Source organism: Oncorhynchus keta, unplaced genomic scaffold, assembly GCF_023373465.1.
Source record: "Oncorhynchus keta strain PuntledgeMale-10-30-2019 unplaced genomic scaffold, Oket_V2 Un_contig_18300_pilon_pilon, whole genome shotgun sequence".
NCBI classification, from domain to species: Eukaryota; Metazoa; Chordata; class Actinopteri; order Salmoniformes; family Salmonidae; genus Oncorhynchus; species Oncorhynchus keta.
Genome location: NW_026280845.1, coordinates 83,183 through 89,354, shown reverse-complemented (window position 1 = coordinate 89,354; position 6,172 = coordinate 83,183).

The window sequence follows — 6,172 nt, the reverse complement described above, 5'->3', positions numbered from 1 at the left end:
ATTTAACAATGATTTGTTTACATTGTTTTGCCAGAATTTGTTTTTGTTCACCTGTGTTACCCACTCCAGTCAGCAGGCGGCGATGAGTCTTTCAGATGATGCTTCTTGCGTGACGTATAATGTACGGGACGGGATGTTTTTTTCTACAACAACACTACAGCCACCTCGGTAGCGTGCTTGACAACATAAAACTAAAACATTGAAGCGCTTTAGGCCATTTTTGTTCATATTAACCTCGGTGTTTTAAACACACTTAATGCGTATTTACTAGTTACTCTATTTAATGTACTATTTACGTGTTAAGCTAAGTAACACTCGGCTAATGCTAACTAGCTTGCTAACATCCTCGACCATGAGTTCACTAAGCTTCTCCCTCCCTGCTAAAGAAGAGGAGGTCTGCTGGACGGAGAAAGATGTTCTCGTAAAAGAGGAGGAGGAAGAGGAGGCTGTTACAGTTAAACAAGAAGTAGAGGATGAGGCTGTTACAGTGAAAGAAGAGGAGAAAGACGTGAAAGAGGAAGAATCTTTAAGAGTAAAAGAGGGAATGAAGGAGGAGGAGATTACTGTCCCGTTGGAGGAGACTGGAGATCTGATTAACACCAGTAAGTGCTGTTTTAAAAACAGTGGAACAAACTCTGTAGTTGTTGAAGTAATGTGTCATGTTAAAGACTGCGGTCAAGTGAGCCGTCATTCGCCAAACTTCCGCGTGTAGGATGTTTTCTAATGCTCAGAAAGAAACGACAGCTACGAATTATAACAAACAAACAGTTTGACTCACACTTATTCAATCTTCCATAATCAAAGTGATACCAAATCGTTTAGTTCATTTCCGTACCTTATCATAAAATTGCTTTGACATCACGGGTAGACTGAGGCTGCAGTAGCCTAATAATGTTGGTGCTGTTTAGGAAATGTTAGGAAATGTTATCAATCCAAGATGTGTTTATGATGTCATGACACACAGGACGATCTAATTGAGTCTGATATGTTTTCAGTATATTATTTATCCAGTGTAATGACCATATTCTGCCAATTTAAAATATGGGTTAACATAATTGCTACTTCTATATTACAGTTAATGTTGAAGCGAAATCGGATGATAGAAAATGTGTCACGTCTGCCACCAGTACATCCCTATTCCACTGTCAACATTAACATAACGTGGGTAGCCTATGGTTAGTAACCGGAAGGTTGCAAGTTCAAATCCTCGAGCTGATACAAATCTGAACAGGCAGTACAACATTGTTCCTAGAAAAACAAATAAATAACATGCCCATATGACAGCTTTGAAAAACACTGTACATTCGGAAAGTATTCAGACCCTTTACTCAGTACTTTGAGTTCTAGGCTTTATCAGAAAGTTAGACGTTGTTTCTGAATAACAAAACATGGGAACCCTCTAGTAATAATGAGAGAGAGAGAAGGAACAATAGCAATATTGAAAAATCAGATGTAAAATTTGAACAAACCTTACAGTTGAAATACTGCAAATTCATTATTAAGACAGAAATGACAATCTATTATTATAGGCCCATCAGCCTATAAACATGACATTATCTATTATTTGGAGCCTGCTCAAAAGCCTAATCCCTACATTGACATATCTATTATTACAGAAATAAACATCAGCCTGTAAAGACATTATCGGACAAATCTGCAAGCCTTAAACATGACATTATCTATTTTCCAAAGCAATTCTAATGAAGGGTTTAATAGAGCTCTGTTCGGCCATAAACATTATCATTATGATAGATCTGTCAGCCTGTAACCATGACATTATCTATTATTATAGAGCTCAGCCTGTAAACATTATCATTATGATAGATCTTGGGCCTGTAACCATGACATTATCTATTATTACAGAGCTCTGTTCAGCCTATAAACATTATCATTATGATAGATCTCTGACAGCCTGTAACCATGACATTATCTATTATTATAGAGCACAAAACGGATCAAGAGCTCTGCAGCCGAAAATCATGACATTATCATTATTAAATACTGTCAGTGTAACCATGACATTATCTATTATTATAGAGCTCTGCTCAGCCTGTAACATGACATTATCTATTATTACAGAGCTCTGCTCAGCCTGTAACATGACATTATCTATTATTATAGAGCTCTGTTCAGCCTATAAACATGACATTATCTATTATTATAGAGCTCTGCTCAGCCTATAACATGACATGATTACATTATCCTATTATTATAGATCTCTGTTCAGCCTGTAACCATGACATTATCTATTATTAGAAGAGCTCTGCAGCCTGTAAACACATTATCTATTATTATAGAGCTCTGTTCAGCCTATAAACATGACATTATCTATTATTATAGAGCTCTGCTCAGCCTGTAACCATGACATTATCTATTATTATAGAGCTCTGCTCAGCCTATAAACATGACATTATCTATTATTATAGAGCTCTGCTCAGCCTGTAACCATGACATTATCTATTATTATAGAGCTCTGCTCAGCCTGTAACCATGACATTATCTATTATTATAGAGCTCTGCTCAGCCTGTAAACATGACATTATCTATTATTATAGAGCTCTGCTCAGCCTGTAAACATGACATTATCTATTATTATAGAGCTCTGCTCAGCCTGTAAACATGACATTATCTATTATTATAGAGCTCTGCTCAGCCTGTAACCATGACATTATCTATTATTATAGAGCTCTGCTCAGCCTGTAACCATGACATTATCTATTATTATAGAGCTCTGTTCAGCCTATAAACATGACATTATCTATTATTATAGAGCTCTGCTCAGCCTGTAACCATGACATTATCTATTATTATAGAGCTCTGCTCAGCCTGTAACCATGACATTATCTATTATTATAGAGCTCTGCTCAGCCTGGAACCATGACATTATCTATTATTATAGAGCTCTGTTCAGCCTGTAAACATGACATTATCTATTATTATAGAGCTCTGTCTCAGCCTGTAACCATGACATTATCTATTATTATAGAGCTCTGCTCAGCCTGTAACCATGACATTATCTATTATTATAGAGCTCTGTTCAGCCTGTAACCATGACATTATCTATTATTATAGAGCTCTGTTCAGCCTGTAAACATGACATTATCTATTATTATAGAGCTCTGCTCAGCCTGTAAACATGACATTATCTATTATTATAGAGCTCTGTTCAGCCTGTAAACATGACATTATCTATTATTATAGAGCTCTGCTCAGCCTATAAACATGACATTATCTATTATTATAGAGCTCTGCTCAGCCTATAAACATGACATTATCTATTATTATAGAGCTCTGTTCAGCCTATAAACATGACATGATCTATTATTATAGAGCTTGCTCAGCCTATAAACATGACATTATCTATTATTATAGAGCTCTGTTCAGCCTGTAAACATGACATTATCTATTATTATAGAGCTCTGTTTAGCCTGTAAACATGACATTATCTATTATTATAGAGCTCTGCTCAGCCTGTAAACATGACATTATCTATTATTATAGAGCTCTGTTCAGCCTGTAAAACATGACATTATCTATTATTATAGAGCTCTGTTCAGCCTGTAACCATGACATTATCTATTATTATAGAGCTCTGTTCAGCCTGTAACCATGACATTATCTATTATTATAGAGCTCTGTCAGCCTATAAACATGACATTATCTATTATTATAGAGCTCTGTTCAGCCTGTAACCATGACATTATCTATTATTATAGAGCTCTGTTCAGCCTGTAACCATGACATTATCTATTATTATAGAGCTCTGTTCAGCCTGTAAACATGACATTATCTATTATTATAGAGCTCTGTTCAGCCTGTAAACATGACATTATCTATTATTATAGAGCTCTGTGTTCAACCTGTAACCATGACATTATCTATTATTATAGAGCTCTGTTCAGCCTATAAACATGACATTATCTATTATTATAGAGCTCTGTTCAGCCTGTAAACATGACATTATCTATTATTATAGAGCTCTGTTCAGCCTGTAAACATGACATTATCTATTATTATAGAGCTCTGTTCAGCCTATAAACATGACATTATCTATTATTATAGAGCTCTGTTCAGCCTGTAAACATGACATTATCTATTATTATAGAGCTCTGCTCAGCCTATAAACATGACATTATCTATTATTATAGAGCTCTGCTCAGCCTGTAAACATGACATTATCTATTATTATAGAGCTCTGTTCAGCCTATAAACATGACATTATCTATTATTATAGAGCTCTGTTCAGCCTATAAACATGACATTATCTATTATTATAGAGCTCTGTTCAGCCTGTAAACATGACATTATCTATTATTATAGAGCTCTGTTCAGCCTATAAACATGACATTATCTATTATTATAGAGCTCTGCTCAGCCTATAAACATGACATTATCTATTATTATAGAGCTCTGTCAGCCTGTAACATGACATTATCTATTATTATAGAGCTCTGCTCAGACCTTGACATGCTTATCTATTCAGCTCTGCTCAGCCTGTAAACATGACATTAGCCTGCAAATGACATTATTATTATTAGAGCTCTGTTCAGCCTGTAAACATGACATTATCTATTATTATAGAGCTCTGCTCAGCCTGTAACCATGACATTATCTATTATTATAGAGCTCTGTTCAGCCTATAAACATGACATCCATGAGAGCAGGACTCTAGTTGGAACTCTACATCATTTGATTTTCAAATTACACCAAGAATCTTTTAAATTAGACATTTTTTGTAAACTGGCCTATGGTTATTGAGGGATGTGATTTCAGGGTCAACTCCTCCATTAATATGATTCAACCTCCTAGCAAGAGAGTTGTGGAGGTTTCAATCAGGTCTCTGTTTAAATAAACACTCTGTCTTTGGCAGGAGAAAGACCAGACTCGGAGAAACCAGAGCCAGGGACGTCCAAACCAGCAAGACGACACCACTGCTCCCACTGTGGAATGATTTTTAACCAGTTAAGGTGTCTGAAACGACATGAGAGAATACACACAGGGGAGAAGCCTTTCCAATGCTTCCAGTGCGGAAAGTGTTTTTCCTTGTTAGCGAGCATGAAAAGACACGAGAGGACGCACACAGGAGAGAAGCCTCATCACTGCTCCCAGTGTGGAAAGAGTTTTTTTCTCATCAGGGTGCCTGAAAAGACATGAGATGATACACACAGGGGAAAAACCTCATCACTGCTCCCAGTGTGGAAAGAGTTTTAACCGGAAAGAATACCTGAAAGAGCATGAGAGAATACACACTGGGGAGAAGCGAGATAAACCTTTCCAATGCTCTAAGTGTGGAAATTTTTCCTTGTTAGCGAGCCTGAAAATACATGATAGAATACACACAGGGGAGAAGCCTCATCACTGCTCCCAGTGTGGAAAGAGTTTTAAGCTGAAAGGACAATTGAAACAGCATGAGATAATCCACACAGGGGAGAAGCCGTACCACTGCTCCCAATGTGAAAAGAGTTTTTCCTGGTTGGGTCACATGAGAAGACATAAGAGAGTACACACAGGAGATAAGGATGTAGGCTGCTGAACAGTAGGACATAGAACAGACAGTCGTGAAGAGGGCACGAGAAAGCCTATTCCCCCTCAGGAGACTGAAAAGATTTGACATGAGTCCTCAGATCCTCAAAAGGTTTGACAGCTGCACCATCGAGAGCATCCTAAATGGTTGAATCACTGCCTGGTATGGCAACTGCTCGGCCTCCGACCGCAAGGCACTACAGAGGGCAGTGCATACGGCCCAGTACATCACCGGGGCCAAGCTTCTTGCCATCCAGGACCTCTAAACCAGGCGGTGTCAGAGGAAGGACCAAAAAATTGTCAAAGACTCCAGCCACCCATGTCGTAGACTGTTGTCTCTACTACCACATGGCAAGCCTTACCGGAGCGCCAAGTCTAGGTCCAAGCCATAAGACTCCTGAACATTTAATGGCTTCCCAGACGATTTGCATTACCCCCCTTTTACACTGCTGCTACTCCCTGTTACAATCGTCCGTGCATATTCACTTTAATAACTCTACCTACATGTACATATTACCTCGACTAACCGGTGCCCCGCACCTCTGTACTGGTACCCCCTTGTATACAGGCTCCACATTGACTCTGTACTGGTACCCCCTTGTATACAGTCTCCACATTGACTCTGTACTGGTACTGGTACCCCTTGTAT